The sequence below is a fragment of the Myotis daubentonii genome, chromosome 6 (genome assembly GCF_963259705.1).
Source record: "Myotis daubentonii chromosome 6, mMyoDau2.1, whole genome shotgun sequence".
NCBI classification, from domain to species: Eukaryota; Metazoa; Chordata; class Mammalia; order Chiroptera; family Vespertilionidae; genus Myotis; species Myotis daubentonii.
Genome location: NC_081845.1, coordinates 98,819,267 through 98,843,579, shown reverse-complemented (window position 1 = coordinate 98,843,579; position 24,313 = coordinate 98,819,267). Strand labels below are relative to the sequence as shown.

At 45.3% G+C, this 24,313-nt stretch overlaps 1 long non-coding RNA gene and 1 other non-coding gene across 2 annotated transcripts in view; one reads left to right on the top strand and one right to left on the bottom strand.

Annotated features, from left to right (window-relative positions):
* Positions 1–24,313, bottom strand: part of LOC132237566 (uncharacterized) — a 228,501-nt gene that overhangs the window by 150,181 nt on the left and 54,007 nt on the right. The window lies entirely within an intron of this gene.
* Positions 19,692–19,763, top strand: TRNAA-AGC (transfer RNA alanine (anticodon AGC)). Its single transcript has one exon. It is a non-coding gene; the product is annotated as a tRNA-Ala (tRNA).

The following is a 24,313-nucleotide window of genomic DNA, read 5'->3' as shown; positions in this document are numbered from 1 at the left end:
TGTTGCTTATGCAGTGCCCTGGAGGTCCCAGCCTGCCAAGAACAGCCTCTCAGATGGTTTCAGTCCTTTGGGGTCCCCCATGGACATCTCCTGTTTGGACTGCATGCATCTTCTGGGTTAGGTGGGTGGGACCATGTGATAGAGCACTGGGCTTTGTAGGGTTGTGCCACAAGGTAGAACTTGTCGTGTAAGACTCCCTCCACGTTCTGCGTGGAGTAGGGTTCGGTATCTGAAAGAGGAGCCGCACAACAAATGAGAGAAAAAGACACGAGATAATTTTGCAATATTGGGGGACCAGGCGGCAAGTCCCGAAGGACTTCCTCCCGTGCTCAGGCCTCACCAAGCTTTTATTGATCTGGGATGCACCCATAGCATAGCCCTTAGGCAGGTGACCCCTGGCAACAGGCAGACAAGCCCATCAGCAAGGATTTACATAATAATAAATGGGGGAGTAGTTTCAGCTACCACTGTCTGGACAAACAGAGGTGGTGCCTAGCTCCGAGCTTTGCTAGGGCTTCAAAGGCACCCAGCCTTCGGGGGTTTCGGGGAGTTCTCTGTCTATGCTTATCAGATAGTGAAGGCAGTAAACAGTTTCCCACAGAACTAGAGTGGGGCACATGGGTCTCGCAAGGTAGATAGTGAGCACCAAAATTGATGTCCACCAGCACCAGACTAGCAAGGTAGATGAAGAGTTAAAAATTGATACCTACCAGCATCTTTTCTCCCCAGAGATAGTTAATGACACTCCTGTCTCCCCAGCATATGCTTTAAGATTAGTTAATGAATGTCCTTTGCTAATGGTGTAAGCACTTTTCAAACTTCTGCCTCTGCACTGGGATTCGGAGTGAGTGAATCTTCACAAGCCTTTTAAGAGCAAAGTTTCAATTTTCTACAGTCCTTTGGGTCTCCTGGGTGTAAACCTCATTAGTTGTCAAAGCCAGACATTTTGAGGGTTTGTCTTTCTGGTGCAAGTCCCAAAGGTTGGAGTGCTGGGTGTGGGGCTTGAACTCTTTGCTCCTCAGAGAGGAGCTCCATATTTGGAAATCATCCTACTTGTGAGACTACTTATTAGGATGGGGATCCTGCTTGTCCTTGTCTTTCCCACCCATCTCAATATGGCCTTTTATCCTTTGTTGTAGAGCTGTTCTGCTGGTTTTTAGGTCATTTTCAGAGAGAATTGTTTCATATGTAGCTGTAGCTTTGATGTATCTATGGGAGGAGACAAGCTTAGGATTTTCTTGTGCTGGGATCTAAAACCCAATATCCCCCAAACTACATATTCTTTAATCTCTGTATCAAAGGGTGGTTGGCATCTTCTTGAGACCACATTCCAATTTCAAAACCATTACTTTTCTATTTGCATTTTAAAAATCTTGTCTTTTGGAGGCAATGGCCTATATAGTCTCCCTTCTGAGCTTCGTCAGTCTGTTCCATGTGTCCAAGCCTCTGATTCTATTTTATTCATCAGTTTATTGTGCTCATTATATTTTTTTGTTCATTTATTTTGATTTTTAGATTCAGTTGATAGATGTGTGTTTATTGCCATTTTATTGCTCATATTTTTAAATCTCTCCTTCTTCTCCTTCTCCTTCTCTTTCTCCTTCTCCTTCTCCTTCTCCTTCTCCTTCTCCTTCTCCTTCTCCTTCTCCTTCAAGAATACCCTTCAGCATTTCATGTAATTCTCCTTCAAGAATACCCTTCAGCATTTCATGTAATACTAATGGTATAAGCACTTTTCAAACTTCCTTTAGCTTTTACTTGTCTGTGATGCTGTTTATCTGACCTTCAATTCTAAATGGTAGCTTTGCTGGGTAGAGTAATCTTGCTATTCATCACTTTGACTATTTCTTACCAGTCCCTTCTGGCCTGCAAAGTTTCTGTTGAGAAATCAGCTGACTGTCATATGGGCATTCCCTTGTAGGTAATTAACTGCTTTTTTCTTGCTGCTTTTAAGATGCTCTCTGTCCTTAATCCTTGGCATTTTAATTATGATGTGCCTTGGTGTAGGCCTCTTTGGGTTCCTCTTGTTTGGAACTCTGTGCTTCCTAGACTTGTAAGTCTGTTGTTTTCACCAGGTAGGGGAAGTTTTCTATCATTATTTCTTCAAATAGGTTTTCAGTATCTTGTTCTCTCTCTTCTTCTGGCACCCCCATAACGTAAATGTTGATATGCTTAAAGTTGTCCCAGAGGCTCCTTGTACTATCTTCATATTTTGGGATTCTTTTTTTCTTTTTGCTCTTCTGATTGGGTGTTTTTTGCTTCCTCATATTTCAAATTCTTCATTTGATCCTCAGAATCCTCTACTCTACTGTTGAATCCCTGTAAATTATTCTTTATTTCAGTTAATGTATGCTTAGTTTCTAACTGGTCCTTTTTCATGTCTTTGACATTCTCACTAAGATCCTTGAAAGTCTCATAAATCTTATAACCATGGGTTGAACTCTGTACTCAGTAGTTTGCTTGCTTCCATTTCTTTCGTTTGTTACATGTTTCTTTGTCTCTTCATTTTGGCTGCTTCCCTGTGTTTGTTTCTATGTATTGGGTAGAGCGGCTATGTCCCCTGGAATTGGTAGAGTGGCCATGTCTAGTAGGTGTCCTGTAGGGCCCAGTGGCTTAGCCTCCCCAGTCACCTGATCTGGGCAACTCTAGGTTTGTCCCAGTGGGGGCTGTGTGCACAGTCTTGTAGTTGAGCCTTGATTGCTGTTGGTGTCACTGGAAGGAATTGATCTCCAGGCCAATTGGTTGTGAGGACCAGCTATGACTACAGCAGGAGAGCTGCTGTGCAGAAGACAGCCCTAGGGAGCAGGACTTACTTCAGTGGGGCTGTGGTGCTCACTGAGTGTGCCATTTGAGTGTGTCACGTGTGGATGTGCAGAGTTGTAATCTGGTGTGGTCTGAAGCTGTCCACTGGGTGCACTAGCTCTAGGGCCTTCTGAAAGGTGTAAAGTCAGCCACTGCCTGGGGCCATGCAGGAGGAAATATTTGTACTGGTTTTGGGGGTGCCCTGGCGAGGCCCACCTGTGAAGCAAGGCAGGTTGGTGCTAGTGCAGGGTCTTGGGCCTTTTTAAAATTTTATGTTTATTTTTTAAATAATGTTTTACTATTGAAAGTATTACATATATCCCCCCTTCTCCCCCATTGTCACCCTCCAGCCAACCCTCGCCCCCACCCCAGGCTTTCACCATCCTATTGTCTGTGTTCATGGGTTATGCATATATACATACAAAGTCTTTGGTTGAATACTTCCTACCCACCCTCCCCTCCCTTCCCTCTGAGATTCCACACTCTGTTTCATGCTTCCATGTCTCTGGATCTATTCCATTCATTACTTTATTTTGTTAATTAGATTCCACATATGAGTGAGATCATGTGATACTTGTCTTTCTCTGACTGACTTATTTCACTTAGCATGATACTTCCCAGGTGCCTCAATGCTGTTTCAAAGGATAAGAGATTCTTCTCTTTTACTGCTGCATAGTATTCCATGTTATAAATGTACCACAGCTTTTTTATCCACTTATCTACGGATGGGCACTTGGGCTGTTTCTGGAGACCAAGATCAACAATAATTGATATAAATGTGAGGAGTCTGGCAGAAGGCTGACCAGGACTCCTTTGGTATTCACAGGGTGAATATCTATATTTTATTGCCTGCTGCTGACTCAATGGCCTAAAGCAAACTCCCCCAAGACCTGACAATCTTACTGTTTGCTAAACATTACCATTCATATGTCTGTTTGCATTCCTAAAGACAATTGTGTATTCTAGCTAATAAAAGCAGCTGGGAAAGGAGCAATGGAGAGAGCTTGACCGCTATGGTTAGGCTGTCCTCTGGTTCCCCCAGTAATTAAAAAATTAATATTTTGTCTTGTGTATCATTTGTGAGTCAGCCCTCCCTCCAAGTCTTTGAACCCACGAAAGCCACGCTGGCCATGGACTCTTGCAGGCTGTTTCCAGATCTTAGCTATTATAAATTGTGCTGCTGTGAACATAGGGGTACATAGGTTCTTTCTGATTGGTGCTTTGGGTTTCTTAGGATATATTCCTAGAAATGGGATCACTGGGTCAAATGGAAGTTCCATATTTAATTTTTTGAGGAAACTCCATACTGTTTTCCATAATGGTAGTACCAGTCTGCATTCCCACCAGCAGTGCACTAGGGTTCCCTTTACTCCACATCCTCACCAGCACTTGTCATTTGTTGATTTGTTGATAGCCATTCTGACAGGTGTGAGATGGTCCCTCATTGTCATTTTAATTTGCATCTCTCTGATGGTCAGTGACTTTGAACATTTTTCCATGTCTCTTGGCCATCTGTATGTCCTCTTTGAAGAAGTATCTATATAGGCCCTTTTCCCATTTTTTTGATAGGATTGTTTGTCTTCATTTTGTTAAGTTGTATGAGTTCCTTTTGTTTGCTGAGAGTTTTTTTATTATTACTGCTTTTATTTCATCAGTTGCTATTGGCCTATTTAGGTTTTCTGAATCTTCCTGATTCAGTTTTAGGAGATTGTATTTTTCTAGGAATTTGTCCAGCTCATTCTCAATATCCAGCTTGTTGGCATATAGTTGTTCATAGTATTGCATAGTATGGCATATAGTTGTTCAAAATACTTCTTTTAAAAAAATATTTTTTAAATAAATCTTTATTGTTCAGATTATTATAGTTGTTCCCCTTTTTTCCCCCCCATAGCTCCCCTCCACCCAGTTCCCACCCCACCCTCTGCCCTTACCCCCACACTGTCCTCATCCATAGGTGTACGCTTTTTGTTGCTGGGTCATACACATGGAAAATGTAGCTATTTCCATCCATGATGTGTCCCTGTGTTCGGCCACACAGGGGCCGTCACAGCCTCACAGGACCCGTCTCAGCCTCACAGGGGCCGTCTCAGCCTCACAGGGACCGTCTCAGCCTCTCAGGGGCCGTCTCAGCCTCACAGGGGCCATCGCAGCCTCACAGGGGCCATCACAGCCTCGCAGGGGGCGCCGCATCCCACGTTGGGGGTGAAGGTGGGAGACAGAAGCTCCTCTCGCTGTCTCTCCTGCTGCTCCCTTGTGTATCGCTGATGTTGGAAGTTTCTGAGAGCAGTCTGCAGGTGCTGGACATCATACTTTAACTGGTCAACACGAAGTTTGGCATTCTGTCTTTTGTTGGGCGGCTCCTTGCTGGACAAAATCTCCAGGCGTTCCTGGTGGCTGAATATCTGGTATGCTTGCTTGGATTTCGTTTTCTACCAAGTGCACAGACTGCTTGTCTGCCGTCTCCCGGTGTCCCATGTGAGACTAGATCTGGTGGACCTGTTTGTGCATTTGCTGGTACAGTGGTTCCATGTTGCCGGCCCAGCCTCGTCCGGTTCCAGCTTCCTCCGAACCTGATTCTGCTTCTTGAGTGTGTCCCTTATGGGTGCGAGGAGTTGAAATCTGCAGTTTGCTGGGTTAAGCTGGAAAAGCGCAGGTGGTTCCTTTTGTGCCACTGGCACAGCTTAGGCGGTGATGTAAATTGAGTAGGGCAGGGTCTCAGGGAATCACCAGGGCGGAGCAAACAGCAATGGCGTCTCCGCGACTCCTCGCCTCTCCGCAAGTGCCCTCGAGCAGCTCTGTCCCACCTCTCCCCATACGGGTCTGGGACCTCAGAATCCCGCCCCAAACAAGCTCAGTGGATTTGAGAGTTTGTAACCCCTTCCGATTGAAAAAAAACTGTTTCTTGAGTGTGTCCCTTATGGATGCAAGGAGTTGAAATCTGCAGTTTGTTGGGTTATGCTGTAAAAGCGCCGGTGGTTACTTTTGTGCCTCTGGCACAGCTTGGGCAGGAATGTAAATTGAGTAGGGCAGGGTCTCAGGGTGGAGCAAACAGCAATGGCGTCTCCACGACTCCTCGCCTCTCCGGGAGTGCCGGCGAGCAGCTCCACGAGAAAGCCGCACTCGCTTTCCGACCCACTGCAAGGCTGTCCTGCCTCTCCCCGTAGGGGTCTGGGACCTCAGAATCCCGCCCCAAACAAGCTCAGTGGATTTGAGAGTTTGTAACCCCTTTCAATTGAAGAAAACCGCGCATCCAGTTGCAGCCCACCTGGCACATGACTCCGTACCTCTGTTCTTGGTGCCTCTGCACATCCTACTCAGTCTCGATGCTCTTCTTTCTTTCCTTCCAGTTGTAGAACTTCCACTGGGCCAGCTTTCCCATGGTTCTGAATGATAGCTGTTTTGTCTTATAGTTGGTATTTTCAATGTTGTTGTGGGAGGCAGCACGCATAGGTCTGTACCTTACGCCGCCACCTTGGTTCTCTCTAAAAAAATATTTTTATTGATTTCAGAGAGGAAGGGAGAGGGAGAGAGAGATAGAAACATCAATGATGACAGAGAGTCATTGATTGGCTGCCTTCTGCACACCCCTTACGGGGGATTGAGCCTGAAACCTGAGCACATGCTCTTGACCAGAATCGAACCTGAGACCCTTCTGTCCACAGGCTGACACTCTATCTATTTATTTATGTTGTAGGATTCTCTTCCTAATTTTTTATTTTGTAAGATTAAATAGTTTATTATTAATTTTTCTTAGTTTTTTGAGGTAGGCCTTTAGTGCTATGAACTTCCCTCTCAGGACTGCTTTTGTTGTGTCCCAGAGACTTTGTGTTGTTGTGTGTTCATTTTCATTTGTATCCAGGAAGTTTCTGGTTTCTTTCTTGGTCTAATTGGTAACCCATTCATCTATATAATAAAAGCCTAAGCGACTGTTACGGTAGAACGACCAGAACAACCGGTTGCTATGATGTGCACTGACCACCAGGGGGCAGATGCTCAATGAAGGAGCTTCCCCCTGGTGGTCAGCGAACTCCCACAGGGTGAGCTCTACTCAGCCAGAAGCCGGGCTCATGGCTGGCGAGTGCAGCGGCGGTGGTGGGAGCCTCTCCTGCCTCCGTGCCAGCACGAAGGAGTAGCAAGTCAAGCAGTAAGGAGCAGCAAGCAGGCTGGCAATAAGTAGCGGGGGTCCCGGACTGCGAGAGTGATGTCTGCCTGCCAGAGTGGGCCTAAGCTGGCAGGCAGACATCACCCGAGGGGTCCTGGACTGCGAGAGAGAGCAGGCATAGCTGAGGGATCCACCCCCACACCCCTCAGTGTATGAATTTTGTACACTCTTTTCTACACTAATAAAAGACAAACGTGCAAATTGACTGTACCTTTGCTACACCTTAAGCCACACCCACCAGCCAATCAGAGCGACTATATGCAAATTAACCCAACCAAGATGGTGGCCGGCAACCTCAGAGCTGGAGCAAGCAGGAGGCTTGGTGCCCCAATGATGGAGGAAGCCAAGCTTCCCCGCCTGCAGTGGTGGCTCTGAGCTTCACTCAAAGCAACAAAGTTTCAATTATAGAAGGTAAATAAACCCAATACCTGCTTTCAGCAGGCCATGGCCACGGAGCTGGAGCGAACAGGAGGCTTTCCCTCCCACTCGCCACAGCCGTCTCTGAGCTCCTCTCAAGGCTACAGAGTTTCAATTATAGAAGGTAAATAAATCCCAGAATAAAAGAAGAAATAAAATAAGGAGAGGCTTGGAGCTTCTGTCGCCGGGGGGCTTGGCCAGCCTGAAAAAGGCCCTCAGCCCCTCAGCCAGACTAGCCAGACAACCCAGTGGGGACTCCCCACCCTAAAGGGGGTGTGGCCAGCCTGAAAACAGCCATCAGCCCCTCATCCAGGCTGGCCAGGCACCCCAGTGGGGACCCCCACCCTGAAGGAGGTGTGACCAGCCTGCAAACACCCATCAGCCCCTCACCCAGCCTGGCCAGGCACCCCAGCAGGACCCAAACCCTGATCCTGGACACCCTTCAGGGCACCAAGCCAGCCCCCACCCATGCACCAGGCCTCTATCCTATATAATAAAAAGGCAATATGCAAACTGACCCTAACAGCAGAATGACTGGGAATGGCTGGTCACTATGACACACACTGACCACCAGGGGGCAAATGCTCAATGCAGGAGCTGCCCCTGGTGGTCAGTGCATTCCCACAGGGGGAGCTCTGCTCAGCCAAAAGCCAGGCTGATGGCTGCCAGTACAGCTGTGGTGTGGGAGCCTCTCCCGCCTCCTCAGCAGCACTAAGGATGTCCGACTGCAGCTTAGGCCTGCTCCCCACTAGCAAATGAACATCCCCCGAGGGCTCCCAGGCTGCCAGAGGGATGTCTGACTGACAGCTTAGTCCCAATCCCCTGGGGAGTGGGCCTAAGCCAACAGGTGGTCATCCCCCGAGGAGTCCCATACTGCGAGAGGGCACAGGCCAGGCTGAGGGACGCGCCCCTCCCCCTCCTCCCCCCGAGTGCACAATGTGCACCAGGCCTCTAGTTGTTGAATAACATGCTATTTAGCCTCCATGTGTTTGAATGTTTTTGGATATTTTTACTGCAGTTGATTTTTAATTTCATTCCACTGTGATCTGAGAAGATACTTGATATGACTTCAGTCTTCTTTAATTTGTAGGGACTTGTTTTATGTCCTAACATCTGGTCTATCTTTGTGAATAACCCATGTGCACTTGAGAATAATGTATATTCTGCAGCTTTGGGGTGAAATGTTCTATAAATGTCAATTAAATCCTTCTGAACCAGTGTTTTCTTTAGAGTCACTCTCTCCTTGTTAATTTTTTTTGGTCTGGAAATGTATCTAGTTAAGTCAGCAGGGTGTTAAAGTCCCCTATTATGACTGTGCTGCTGTCAATTTCTTCCTTAATGTTCTCTAGAAGTTTTTAAAAAGATATATTTAGTTGCTCCCTTTAGTATTATGTAGTGATCTTTGTTGTCTCTTGTAATGGCCTTCATTTTGAAATCTATGTTGTCAGATAAGAGGATTGCTGGCCCAGCTTTCTTTTTTTTTAAATCTCCATTTGCATGGAAAATACTTTTCCATCCCTTCACTCTTATTCTGTGTGTGTCTTTTATTCTGAGGTGGGTCTCTTGTAGACAGCATATAATTGGTTCATGTTTGGGGTTTTTTTTAATCCATTCAGCTATCTTATGTCTTTTGATTGGAGTATTTAAGCCATTTACATTTAAGGTTATTATTGATAGGAACTTATTTATTGCCATTTTAATTCTGTATGCCTATGTTTCTCTCTATTTCTTCTCATTACAGCAGTCCCTTTAGCATTTTTTGCAGTGCTGGTTTGTTATTGATAAACTTTAGCCTTTTGTTGTTGTTGTTGTTGTTCTGGGAAGCTCTTTATTTCACCTTTGATTTTGAATGATGGCATTGCTGTATTTAGTGATCTTGGTTTCAGATCCTTGCTTTCCATTACTTGAGCATCTCATGCCATTCCCTTCTGTCCTGTAGAGTTTCTGATGTTAAATCAGCTGACAGCTTTATGGAAACTCCTTTGTAGGCAACAGTTTGCTTTTCTCTTTATCTTTAAGATATTCTCTTTATCTTTAATTTCTGCCATTTTAAATATTATGTGTCTGGGTGTGGGCTTGTTTGGGTTCTTCTTGTTTGGAGTCTCTGTGCCTCCAGCACTGGGGGACTTTTTCCTTCACCTGGTTTGGGAAATTTTGTGTTATTATTTATTCAAACATGTTCTCTATCCCTTGCTTGCTTTCTTCTCCTTCTGGAACACCTATAATGTGAGTATTTTTATGTTTCACATTGCCCCACAGCTCTCTTAAGCTGTCCTCCTCTTTTTTTTTATTGTTTTGCTTTGTTGTTGTTTTCCTTTTGGTTCTCTGATTGAGTGATTTTTTTCTACCCTGTCTTCTAATTCACTGATCTTATCCTCAGTTTCCCCTAATCTGCTGTGTATTCCTTCCAATGTGTTCTTTATTAGTGCTATGTCACTCTTTATTTCCAACTGGTCTTTTTTTTTATAGTTACTATCTCTCTTGTTATGCTTTTGAGTATCTTTGCCATCATTATTTAGCTCTTCTTCTGGAGAATTCTCCTTTTCTTTCATTTTTTTTGTCTCCCCATTTTGGCTGCCTGTTTGGGTTTTTGTCTATGCATTAGGTAGATCTGCTATGACTCCCAATTTCTAGTGCAAGAGAATGTCAGACGCTGTTTGTGACTGGCCCTGAGTACCCTGTTTTGAGCTATCAGAAATCCACAGCTTGTGGTTCCCTCTGCTGGGGCTGGGTGCCTTTGAAAAGAACAAATTTTGCACCAGGGTCTGCTCTTCCTACCCTGGGCTCAGAAGCATATCAGGCAAAGACTCAAAGCCTCCAAAGATGTACCTCTGCCTGCAGTCCAATTAACACTCAATCTTGATTCTTCTTTAAAAAAAAATGTTATTGATTTCAGAGAGTGAGGAGAGAAATAGAGAGATAGAAACATCAATGAGAGAGAAACATTGATCTTCTGCCTCCTATACACCCTCTACTGGGGATCTAGCCCACAACCCAGGAATGTGCCCTGACCAGGATTCAAACTGTGGCCTCCTGGTTCATAGGTCCATTGTTGACCTCTGAGCCATGCTGGCCAGGCAGCATCCATATTCTTGATTGGCCTTTTGATAATGGTCCTCCATCATCCAGCCAGATTATTGGTGACTGCCTAAGTCTTGTAAAAAGTAAGTCTCATGAAGAACCTGGTGTAGTATTGCTGCTCATTGTGCATGCTACCCTACCGTTAATTGAAGGTGGAATGAAATATGAAGATGCAGTACAATTCATAAGACAAAGTGGTATGGAGCATTGAACAGCAAGCAACTTGCGTATTTGGAGAAGTATCCTAAAATGCCTTCTGCACTTCAAACACTCTGATGGTCATAGAAACAATTGTTGCATTCAGTAAAATGGGTGCCTGATGCCATTGCCTTGGAAGTGAAACTTGAGGTAGGGCCTACTTTGTCTTACATCTTAACCAACATCATGGCTTGATGCATAAGTCTAATGAGGCTTCCATAGGAGTATTGAAAAGCAGTTTTACCAGCCACAAGATTGACAGAATTGCAATCTCTGTGTTTGGGTATGTTCAACCTGTTTTGACAATTAGTAAAAGATTCTTACTGTTCAGCATTTAAAATGTGCTTATCATTTGTACCAATTGACTTTTTCTGAAATCATGCAGTGTTGAATTTTGTCTTTAAATCTATTCTCATGCCAGAACCATACCAATATGTTAGAGATTTAGAAAGATTAGGTGTCAAAATACCCAGCACTATACTTGAATATTTTTAGTTTCAATCTCAGGAACTATGGACACTCTGCACCTTATGTGGTTTATCTCTTCAATCATTTCAAACATAGAAAGTAGGGCCTATATGGTTATTTGCCTGCTGACTTTATGTTTACATCTCCCGCATTCATACAAGTAAAAATCAGGTTTGATTTTTACACAACATCTTAGTTATTATTTAATGTCTTTCTATAAGCCTCCTCTTGTGCTGTTATGGAAAGCCTCCACCTTGAAAATCTGCATTGTACAGAAGCACATGTCTTTGATGTCTCCAGACAAAAAGCCTCACAGTTCATTTTAAAGCTTGCACTTGGGGTACAACTTACAGGGACGGCCCAGGAAAAGAATGGGCGGGGTTATTAAGTATTTTTAGTAAAATGTTGCTTTTATCTTCTGTGAAACATGTAGAATATGCTCTTTAGTAAATATATATATATATAATATACATATATATATGTATATATATAGTTTATCTTGCCTATAGTTAACTTTTTTAGTAAATATTTTTTAAAGGAAGACATGCTTTGTTGCAGCTAAAACAATTCTTAATCATAAAAATTCTGAAATTCTTGTATTTTTTCACACATTCTGAAGTTGTTTATCAATTTATTTTTGTTTGAAGTGTGATTTTTTTTCCTTCCCACCCCCTCTTGCAAAAAAAAGAAAAAAAGGAGGTTTCTAGTAATGAATTGAGCAGACATCTAATATTTTATCTGCCTTTTGAGCTGTGTAACTTAATATTTGGATACTTGGTGATTTGTTTAATATTTTCAACCATATATTTATACTGTCTGGGAATGTGTGGTTGTAGTTCTTGGGTAAAATAATTTGTCAGTGTTCACCCACTTGTAAAAATGTAGTGTGAGAGCTTAATAAATAAATTAAGCTCTCACACTATTTAATGACCCAAATAAATAAGATGAACTTATTTAAAAATGATATGCTTATGTGTAGGGTTTTCTTCTTCTTGGTGTTCTGTGAGCTTTCTGGATCTATGGTTTGGTGTTTGACATTAGTTTCTACAAATTTTCAGTCATTATTGTTTCCAATGCTCTATTTCTTTCTTTCCTTTCGTTCTGGTATTCTCGTGATATATATGTTACAAATTTTGTACTTGTCCCAGAGTCCTTGGGCAATGTTCTATTTTATTTTTGGAGGTTCTATTGATATATATTTAAGTTCAGAGAATGTTTTCTCAACTATGTTTAGCCTATGATTAAGTCCATCAAAGTCATCTTTCCTTTCCATTGCTATGCTTTTGGTCTTTAGCATTTCTTTTTAGTTTTTCTTAGGTTTTCATCTTTGTGCTTACATTACTAATTTGCTCTTGCATACTGTCCATTTTATTCATTACAAAGGTCTGGTGCACAAGATTCATGCACGGGGGGGGGGGGGGCGTTGTGTCCCTCAGCTGGTCCTGCACCCTCTCCAATCCGGGACCCCTCGGGGGATGTCCGACTGCCGGTCAGACATTCCTCTCGCAATCCAGGACCACTGGCTCCTAACCACTCACCTGCCTGCCTGCCTAATGCCCCCAACTGCCCTCCCCTGCTGGCCTGGTCACCCCCAACTGTCCTCCCTTGCCAGCCTGGTCGCCCCCAACTGCCCTCCCCTGCTGGCATGATCCCCCCTAAAACCCTGCCAGCCTGATCTCGCCCCTAACTGCTCTCCCCTGCCGGCCTGATAACTCCTAACTGCCTCTGCCTCGGCCCCCACCACCATGGCTTTGTCCGGAAGGAAGTCAGACATCTGGAAGATGGCTGGTTGACCCGGTCTAATTAGCATATTACCCTTTTATTAGTATAGATATCCTTTAGCATATTGATCACCGTTGTTTTAAATTCACAGTCTGAGAATTCCAGCTCCCTTGCCATGTGTGGTTCTGTACTTGCTCTGTCTCTTCACATTGTTTTTGCCCTTCAGTGTGCATTTAAAAAAAATTTTATAGATTTTTTTTTTTAAAGAGTGAGAAAGGGAGAGGGAGAGAGAGAAACATCAATGTGAGAGAGAACATTGATTGGCTGCTGCCTGCATGCCCCCCACTGGGGATCAAGCCCACAACCTAGGCATGTGCCTTGACCCGGAATCAAACTGGCAATCTTTCAGTGCACAAGACAACACTCAACCAGCTGAGCCACATTGGGGAGGGCTGTACCTTATTTTTTTTTTTAAAGAGAGAGTGGAAGGGAGAGGGAGAGGGAGAGGGGCAGGGAGAAGGGGAGAGGAGGAGAAAGAGAGAGAGAGAAAGAGAGAGAGAGAAAATTGTTTTTCCACTTGTTTATTCATTCGTCCCTAGCTTTTTAAAAAATATACAACAGTAGCAATGAGGGAATTTGTGGTCTCTACCCTGGGACCCTGGGCTGTACCCTGAGGGCACTGGGAAAAAGGAAAGTGACTAGTTACCGGGACATTCACTAGTCCAAAGACATGTGATCCAAGACACTAAGACCTAGAGGCATAGAAAGACAATAGGCTCAGATGCCAGTAAGTTCAAAGGTCTGTACCTTATTTTTGATAGCTGAACATAACATACAGTAGTCTCCCTACCCATGGGGTGTATGCTCCAGTACCCCAGTGGATGCCTGAAACGTTGTGTGGTACTAAGCACATATATACTATGTTTTTTCCTATACATACATATCTATGATAAAGTTTAATTTATAAATTAAGCAATGTCATAAGTAGAAGATTTGTTCTTATCTTAGATCTTAGCAATCTCAGCATACAATTATTTTTTTCTTTATTAAGCTGAGAACTTTCACGTTTTTACTTAAAGGAAACACTTAATGACTTCTCGGTGGCATATCTGAAAGTTGCCAGCATTAGCACTCTTGCACTTTGGGGCCGTTGTTAAGTGAAATGAGGGTTACTTCACACAGCACTGCGACAGTGACAGTGTGTGTGATACTAACTGACCAGCGGCTGAGGAGCACATGCAGTGTGAATACACTGGACAAAGGAAATTCACATCCCAGTGGGATGGAGCAAGACGGTGTGCGATTTTATCCTGCTACTCAGAATAGCCTGCAACTTAAAACTTAAGAATTGCTCATTTCTGGAATTTTTCTATTTCATATTTTGAACTGTAGTTGACGGGTAACTGAAACCATGCAAAATGAAACTGCAAACAAGGACAAAGTGATGGGGACGACCGTTTGGGGTACAGGAAGTGTGTCTGAGGACACTAGGAGGTGGTGACGAGTTGCAAGGGGAAGCATTCTGCAGTCCCAGGATCAGGTCTCAGACCTTTAGTGACCTTATGCCTCTGGACCAGGAACCTTACAACTGTTTCTCAGCATGTGTTCTCCACGTAAGTAGGACGAGCTACCCGGAGCATAGGCCACAGTGGGCGTGTCCCGCCACCAGTCCCGGTGGGCTCCGATGCAGGTTCGATGCAGGTTCGCTGTGCTTCAGGAGAGTCTCTGGAGAAGGGGCCTTCTTGAATGAGTGCCAACCAGTATCCTAGGAACTAGGCTAAAATTGCCAAGGCATTTTTGCTGATTTTACAGCAGTTTAGGGAAAAAATTATGAATCGCAAGTAAATGAAGTTAGATATTCAAAAACTTAAGGAAACCTTTACTACATTTGTTTTCATCTTTGACATATATTGTTTGCTGATTGTATTCTAAAATACTAGCCGAAAAAAAAATTGAACAAAACATATAATGTTAAAATAGAGGGACACCCTTCTCCAATATCTTCCACAAAATCATCATCTTCACAGCAAGAATCGACATATTTAGCAATATCATCATCACTAATAAAAGCAGACTTAGAACTGGACGCCATTTCGAAGCTTTAGGGCTAGAAAATCTGAGTAAACCTCATAAAATCGTAGTACATGTAAAAAATTAGGCAGATAAATGCCAGTGGTCAATTTTAGAACTACAAACATTCAGCATCATAAGTACTCTGCACTTAGGTGCCATCTGTCAATACAGAGTGAGCTACTAGCATCCAACAGTGACACTGCAGGAGCGCGATAGCGCTCCCCGCACTTTAGGGGTTCAGAACAACCGGGTGCTCTGCCATGTTGTAAAAGGCTTCACCTCTGTTCTCTCTGCTGCAAGCACGAGGGCATTTTCCAAAATATTTCGATATTTACTGTGAAAGCCTGGTCAAGTTCCTAGAGGCAAAACTCCATGAAGGTGTGCCTCCAGGACTCCGTTTCCCTGGAGTTATAAAGTGTCAGGTTGGTCTGCACAGAGCCCAAGAGGCCCCGTATCACAGTGCCGGTTTCCTGGTTCCCTGCGAGTCACTGGCCAGGGAAGCCAGGCAGCACTCCCTGTGCTCACCTGGGTCTCTCTCATTTTGGGAGCAGTGTGGTTTGCCCTGTGTCCTTGCCTTTTTCAGATTGAAGAGGTTGTTGATTTTTCAGTTTATTCAGTTCATTATTTGTCGTTAGGACAAGTGGTGACTTCCAAAGTCCTCACGTATAGAGCCAGACTCTGGAAGTCTGCTAGCTGGTGTTTATGTTTGTTTGTGCCTCAATGTTCACTAGTGAAATAGTCCTTGTTAGAGCTTTTGGCCTGTGACTTGGTCTGTGAAAGAATTAAAAGAAGAGATAGATATGGAGAGAGAGTTTATTTTACTTTTCCCAAAGGGAAAGGGCCAGTGCATTGCTAACCAATACAAAGGCAAGAATGAAGAGTGGCCTTCCCTTCTAAAGGCTGCTGTTGCTAGGTGACACGGAAAGGTGGGGGACTTGGGGGCAGAAATTGAGCAGACATGGGGGTGTGTATCTTTGAAAACTTTGTTTACTCCTTTTTTTAGTCCAGGCAGATGTCCTAGGGAGGTATCTTTGTCACCATCTTCATAAGCCTATAAAACAGTGGATCCCAACCTTTTCTTAGCCACACCCCACCTAAGTGTCTCTAAAATCCTGAGCACCCCCCCTCCCCTTGACATATAATTCTTATTATTTAAAAAGTGAACTCCTAGTCACGTGGAGGAAGCCTAAAAGGCCATTCATTTGGTCTAAACAAGCTTCCAAAGAACATGGCATCCATGAAAGAGAAAAATAAAAGAACGAAAGGACAGCTGAAGTAGTAAGGAAGAAACCACTAAGAAATTGTTTAAAAAAAAATCTACACTAATAAAAGAGAAACATGGTAATTGGCGTACGAACGCTACCCTTTTCATTGGCTAATCAGCAAGATATGCAAATTAACTGTCAGCCAAGATGGCTGCCGGCAGCCAGGCAACTTGAAACTAACACGAGGCTTGCTTGCTTCAGTGGCGGAGGACTCCAACATTCCCCGCCTGTGGCTGCAGACCTCTGAGCGGGCAGTTTGAAACATTTGAAACATTGTAACGAATACCTCCTAGACTTCAGCCAGCAGATTTGCAACATTGTATGTAAAGGCCAGAAACCTACTTTCAGGAGCGGAGGCCTAAGAGCTGGAGCCAAGCCTCAAGCTAAAGCTGGCCCAGAATAAAAAAAAAAAAAAAAAAAAAAAAAAGGAAAAAAGGAGCGTTTGTGAGTTCAGTCACCCCCAGCCTGAAAACGGCCCTCAGCCCCTCACCCAGACTGGCCAGACACCCCAGTGGGGACCCCCACCCTGATCCAGGACACCCTTCAGGGCAAACGAGCTGGCACCCACCCATGCACCAAGGCCTCTACCCTATATAGTAAAAGGGTAATATGCCTCCCGGCACCAGGATCAGCGTGACAGGGGGCAGCGCCCAAACCCCCTGATCGGCCTGCAGCTCTGTGTGTGACAGGGTGTGGCACCCCAACCCCCCCCCCCCCCCGGGCCCTGCTCTGTGTGTGACGGGGTAGAGCTATATCCTCCCCATCGGCCCTGCCCTGAGTGTGAGAGTGGTGGCGCCCCAACCACCTGATCGGCCCTGCTCTGTGGGTGATAGAGGGTGGCGCGCCAACCCTCCCTGCCCCCCCCCACGGGCCCTGCTCTGTGTGTGATGGGGGACGGTGCCCCAACCCCCAGATTGGCCCTGCTCTGTGCGTGAAAGGGGGTCGCGCCGCAACCTCCCCATCGACCCTGCCTTGAGTGTGACAGGGGGTGGTGCCCCAACCCCCCAATCGGCCCTGCTCTGAGCCCAACCAGGGGCTGCACCTAGGGATTGGGCCTGCCCTCTGCCACCTGGGAGCAGGCCTAAGCCAGCAGGTCGTTATCTCCCGAGGGGTCCCAGACTGCTAGAGGGCACAGGCCAGGCTGAGGGGCCCCCCCTCCCCCCGAGTGCACAAATTTTTGTGCACCGGGCCTCTAGTAATAATAATATGAAGTGGCATGAAAAAATAGCAAATAAAGTTTCAAAACAGATAATAGAGAACTGAAATGCATAAATCATGTGTCACAGTCTATATTTATATACTGTATATAGTGAGTTAGCCTGAGGGTGAGTTACTAGCAGCTCAGCCTCTTGAACAGAGGGGCTGTTGGAAGCAGAGGAGCTAAGAATCTTGGGGCTTAGTTGCCAGCTGCTCTCAGACATTGTGGAAGCCATAGCAAAGCAAGGAAAGACCTGTTCTTCTGTCCATACAGTCTGACACTTTTCCTTTCTTACATTCTTTCCATTGAGTTTTTCTGTTAATAGTTAGTCATCTAAAATAACCTACAGAGCCTTTCTGTATCTGGAATATTCTATACGGCATAGAGGTTATCATGTCCCTTAAGGTTTCACACAGAATACCTTTTCTTAGCCTGGAAATACATTTAATGAAAATTTGCTTAAATTCCTGATTCAATTTATTGAATTGCTATATATTGAATCAGGTTAGCTTGGATAATTTATACATTTTCATAAATTTTCCATTTTTCAAATGGAATTAAAAAGATTGAAGACAAATTTCCTTATTTCTCACATTTAAAATCTGCTAAGTAGCCACTGAAAATATTTCCTGTTTATTCATTTAACAGGCATCCGTCTCTCCATCCATCACTTATTTACATCTTAACGATGATCCCAATATGTACTGAAGTCAGGTGTTACTCAGCGGGAGCGGCAGGGAGCGCTCTGGGCGGTGCTGCCCAGGTCCCGCCTCGGGCGGCCGCCAGGGCGCAGAGGGGACTGGGCGGGCACTCAGAGCATCTGCAGGGGAGGCCTCCCACGGTTGCACGGGAAACCCGTAATCTTGCTAACCAATGCCACCCCAACAAACCTAATTGGAAAAAAAAAACAAAAAGACACGCAGAGGAGTCGCAGGCTGCTGGCGTGGAAAGAGCCCTTAGAAGCAGACCCTGCAGACACAGGAAGCCTGCGAGGCGGCGAGGCGCAGCCAGGCCCCCGGGGCCAGCCCACACGTCTGTGAGATAATAAACATGTATGGTTTTCAATCCACTAAGTTTTGGAGTACCAGTCAGCAGTAGATAACACTCGATATTCCTGGCAAGCTGTTTTTTACATTTCTCTTAGGGGAATCATTGTTTCTTAAGAAAAATAATGGCTATCGGTTTCTCTCAAGAGTGCAGACTGTTATCGGAAACTACATCCTTGAAAATCAAATAGCAGCGCTAAGATGGGTGGCTCCTTTGTCACGTTTCTCTTTTCATCTTGAAAAAGACCTGGTCTTCGGAGGCTGCCGAGTGCGTCTTTCCCTCCGAGGGTCGGGACCGCCGTCCGCTCTCACGGCCGCGGGACTGGACCTCTTCAGGCCACTGCTGAGCTGCGAGCCGGCGGCCCCGGTCCTCCCGCGGACAGGAGCAGCCTCAGCAAGGCGCGCCCGGGGGGCTTCCCCGGCCTCCTCTCCCGTTTCTCTCCCGAAACGCGGGGACCGCGCGCACCTCCGCCTGCGCCCCTGCCGCCGCCTCGCGCTCTCGCATTTTCACGGGGCATCCCTGTCGATTCTTCTAGATTTGCTCCCCGATGCCCGTATCCCGGACCTCTCTGGACCAGGCAGGAGCAAAACCTTGTTTGTGCCTCTTGGTGAGGACTGGGCCCCGGGTCCGGAGAGCCGCCCCCTCGCGGGGAGGAGCGCGCCCGGAACCGGGCTCGGGCCGCGTCTCCCTCCCTTCCTGGGACTCGGCAGCCAGTTCTAGTCCCGGGATGTGATTTATACTCTCGGTTAGAGGACCTGTGGCTGCAGGGCGCAACCCCGCGTTGGTCCCCTGTAGCCCTCCCAGTTTCCAAGAGGAAGGAAGGAGTTAAGTTTTGGCGACAGAGACCCCTCCATTGTTCTTTGCTTTCAAGAGAAGGTGCGCAGCAGGGTCTAGGTCCGGGAAGGGGCAGAAATGGGGAGGGAAATTGGGCTAGTTTGGTAGATTCCATCATTAAACAGTCATTTGCAAAGCGTTTTTAGTTTTCCTGTAAGGATCTCTGTTTTATCACGTTTAGCTTTTGAAAAAAAGGAGGAAATCAGGAAAAAAGTGCCTGGGAGAATGTTTCTTATCGAGATTTCTGATTCCAGTGTATTCTCGTCAACACCGAATGTCTGCAAGAGTCAGAATTCCTTGGAAAGCGATTGTAATAAAAATCCTAACTCTCGGTTACGACAGAGCAAATTATATTCACCTTTTTAAATGCAAATTTATGTTTCATTTAAAAGAAGATAGTTTAGAAAACCAACCTACACGAGGTGGGGATGTAGCTCAGTGGTAGAGCGCATGCTTAGCATGCATGAGGTCCTGGGTTCGATCCCCAGCATCTCCAGGTGTTTTTGTTTCCTAACTTCAGAAACATCTCATTTACCCGCAGCTTGGGGAGGGGGCCTGGGATGATAGGGATTCCCTTTCTCAGGTCTCACATTTTTGAGGCTGTGCGAACTCTAAACAGAAATAAACCAGCTGCCTTCAAACGGAGCTGGAGCTGCCAGGCCACAGGGGCAGGCTGGTAAGTCTCAGGCCTCAGATGCCAGACAAGGGGAATGGCTTGGCCTGGGCCAGACCAACATTGTCTCCCAAATAACTGCTTACAACCATAAAAAGAAAGCGGATATTATGACTACTAGACTGACTAGCAGACTGAAAGCTAAAAACATTGTTTAGAATTGCATCATCACGCTGTTTCCAGTACCAATAGAAATGCCTTCTGCCTACTGATGCAATCGTTCCCTTCCCTTCCTCATCAATACCCCTTGTTTTTGTATCCTGATTAGAAAACTATCTGGGCTTCTGCCTGAATCAGTGTGACCAGAGTAGCTATCGTTATTCGTGTGCAGTAAGTGCTTGCGGTCTTTCACTTCGAAAAGCCCTTTTATTTTCAGGTCAGTGAGACTCAGTAACAGAAAAGCTGGTTTCGGCAGGGGCTCTCTGAAGGAAGCACATAGTTCCCAGTCAGAGCTGTGCAGGTACTGGATAAATCTATCTTCTGCCAGAAACCCTGACAATTCTCTCAGGAGCCCAACACCAAGGAGTGAAATAGAAACATTTGGACACAAACATGCTTTCCCTCAGTGGTTTTGCCCTGAGTTCACATTCCGAGGACTGGACCCCTTCTATCTTGATCATTTTTGTAACCTCAAAATTTGCCTCCCTGATTCTAACACAAACTCACTTCAACTCTTTCAAACAAACAAAAACCCACTTATCTTTCTAAACCTGGCCATTTTAGACCATTCATGTGGGTCAGGACTTACTTGACTAAAATGATGGTTTATTACCTTTCCGAATGACGTATCCCTTGTATCAGTGCTTTTGCCTCAATTTCCAATTTGTAACCCCCTGTCACATTAACAGGTGAAGGAGATTTAGATACTGGTTTTCTGTGGTTTTGGATTTGTTCTCAGCCAGACCTTTAGCAAGGCCCCTGTGGCTGTGGTTAAGTCAGAGATTAGTCTCACAGGCACAAGAGCTCCGTGTCAAAAAATAGGAATGACTACCATCCTGTATGTCAGGTATTTAATGTTTTGGTCTGAAGCTGTACCTGTTATTAATGCGGATTTTTTTCAATAGCTGGAGTTACACATATGTTGATATATGTATATGCGATTTGATATGTATGCTATTTTGTTGTATTGACAACAAGCTTCAAAACTTCATATGTCAGATTTTCTGAAGGTGTTAACATCATAGATATTTTTACGCTTAAAAATGTCAAATTTCGTGCCAAAAAAAAGCATTTGCGGGAAGTTTTAATTCATTACTTTATTTTGAAGAAAAAGTTATCGTATACTTCGGGAAGCATATGGTGAACATGCTCCATCTCAAGATACTTGTGAACGCTGGTTTAAATGCTTTAAAAGTGATGATTTCAATGTGAAAGACAAAGAACGTCCAGGTCAGCTGAAAAAGTTTGAAGACCAACAATTATAAGCATTATTGGGTGAAGATGCGTGTCAAACTCAAAAACAACTTGCAGAAAGATTAAACGTTGCTCAGCAAACAATTCCGATCATTTACAAGCAATGGGAAAGGTTTTAAAGGAAGGAAAGTGGTGCCACATCAACTGAACAAAAGACAAATGGAAAACCGAAAACTCATCAGTAAAATGTTGCTTCAACAACACAAAAGAAAGTGTTTTTTGCATTGAATTCTGACTGGCAATGAAAAGTGGATTTATTTTGAGAATCCCAAATGCACAAAATCATGGGTCGATCCAGGTCAACCATCAACATGGACTGCAAGGCCAAATCGCTGTGGAAAGAAGACAAATGCTCTGAGTTTGGTGAGATCAGAAAGGTGAGCTTCTAAAACCAGGTGAAGCCATTAATACTGATCACTACCAACAACAAATAATCAATTTGAACCACGCTTTGGTCGTGAAATGACCAGAATGTGCCAGAAGACACAGCAAAGTTATTTTGTTTCATGATGACACACCATCACACACTTAAAACCAGGTAAACACACGTTAAAAGATCTTGCCTAGGAAGTATGAACCCACCCGCTATATTCACCAGACCTTGCTCCTTCAGATGACCACTCGTTCTGATCGATGGCGCACGCACTTTCTGAGCAACACTTCAAAACATACGAAGAGGTGGAAAATTGGGTCTCTGAATGGTTTGCCTCAAAACAAGAAAAGTTCTATTGGGACAGTATCCACCAATTACCTGAAAGATGGGGGAAATGTGGAGCTAGCGATGGACGTTACTTTGAATAAAGCACTTTTGATGTTTCTCTTGAAATTATCGTGTTTTCTTTGATTACAAAAGCTGCATTATTCCCCTCCCACCCTGAGGGAAGATGATGAAGACCATCAGTAAGAACTGTGAGACCTTGGGAGGCTGGCCAGCTCCTCAGTCAAGAAAACAGCCAGTAAGGCCGGGGAGGGTTGGGGGGCAGGAGGTAGGGGGGTAAGAGATCAACTAAAGGACTTGTGTGCATGCATATAAGCATAACCAATGGACATAAGACACTGGGTGATAGGGGAGGCTAGGGGACTGTCTAGGGCGGGGGGATAAAATGGATACATATGTAATACCCTTTGTAATACTTTAAGCAATAAAAAATAAAAATAAAAATAAAATTAAAAAAAAAAAGAAAAGAAAACAGCCAGCAGTTCTGATCTCACACAGCTTGCTCAAAAGCGCATCCCCTCCCTCTGAGTGCCTGCTTGCCTCTTTCTTCTGTGCTGGGAAAATCCGGGTGACAGTGGAACAAGAGCACCTGCTGGCCGCCCCCAGATGGGATTTGGTGGTTCAACTTCACGGTGGCAGCCGGTGTGGCGGTGAACTTCAGATCAGCCCCACTGTTGTGCATATAAGTGCTAATAAACCCATTTCTTTTGCATTTAAAAAGAAAAAGCTGCATTATTAAGCGGTACACCTGTATTAGCTACTGTTAACTCCAGGCTGCATCAGCCTGTGCGTCATTTATGGAGCAATTGTTCGTGCCTGTGTTTGTTCCAGGCTATAGTAGTGTGTCTTTGATGAGCTTTAATGATTTATAATGACAGTGGGGAAGGACAGAGCCCTGGCTGTCTAACCAAGTTCACCTACTAACTACAGGTGACAATCTCCTTACAGACCCCGGGGCACTGGAGGGTGAAACAGGCTGTAGAAAGATCAGATGGCTCGGTGGGTCCATGACTCAGAAAAGAAATACATTTTGACAGCAGACCAAGGACCGGACACGCTCTGACTTGGTGGCTGACCTTCTGGGGGTTCACCTCAGGAACGCTGGCCATTGTCCAGCCCCAGGCACAGGCTGAGCTGTTCATAACATCATAGAAGATTAGCCGCCTTGTTATCCAGCTCTGAGCTCCTGAAGGCCGGACTGCAGACCCTCCCCTCCCCTTTCCCTGTTACACTGCAGCTCGCAGCTGCACGTAGCTGTCTTCTCCCTCGTGTGTATAACCAGCCGACTGTGAGGGGTCAGAGCAGAATTTCCAGGGTGACTACTGCTCTCCCACGCTGCCGGCAGTATTGGAGTAAACGCTCATATACGATCCAGCCCTCTCTCTGCTGAATTGGCTCAGGTAGTGATAGGCAGCTCAGACTCCTTGGTTGTCCATTACAATAACACTTGGAACTAAATTTAAAATAGTAGCCATAAAAAACCAAGATGGCGGCATAGGTAAACACCGGAAATTGCTACCTCCCACAACAAATTCAAAAATACAACTAAAATACAAAACGGACATCATCCAGAACCACAGGAAGGCTGGCTGAGTGGAAATTCTACAACTAGAAGGAAAGAGAAAAGCACACTGAGACTCAGAGGAGGTGCGGAAGTAAAGTTCAGAGGTACGGAGGCACACGCGGCAAGGGCTGGCAACTGAGGATACGGCTATCTTTTTGAATCGGGAGGGAGTCACAAGCCCCCGACTGCTCTGAACTCCAGTTCCGGGAAGTCTCTGGGGACCCAGACTCATACAGGGAGAAACTGGACTGTCTGGCAGCGGGCAGAACTCGGAACTCGAGGGCGGCTTTCTCTCAGAGGTGCTTGCAGTGAGTACCGGGACACTGAGACTCGGGGCCCCTTAGGGCAGGGCCAAGGATCAGCCATAGCTGCTTGCTCCACCCTGTTGATTCCCTGAGACCCCGCCCCACCCAAGCTGTGGGCAGAGGCTTTTGCATATGAATCCCCTGGCCCTTTGCAATCTGAAAATTACCTAACAAACTGTAGCTGGGCCAGACAGACCCAGAACCTCCAAGAGAAGGCCCAAGGCCCCACAGCAGCTTGCATTGCTTCACAGCTGAGCCTCATTTGGACACCTCCAAAGCCCAAGCAAGGAAGGGGAATCTGCAGATCTCTTCGTAGCTCCTGCTGGGTAGCCTCAGGCAGAGGCTAAATTAGCACCTCCTTAGATCCAAGAGC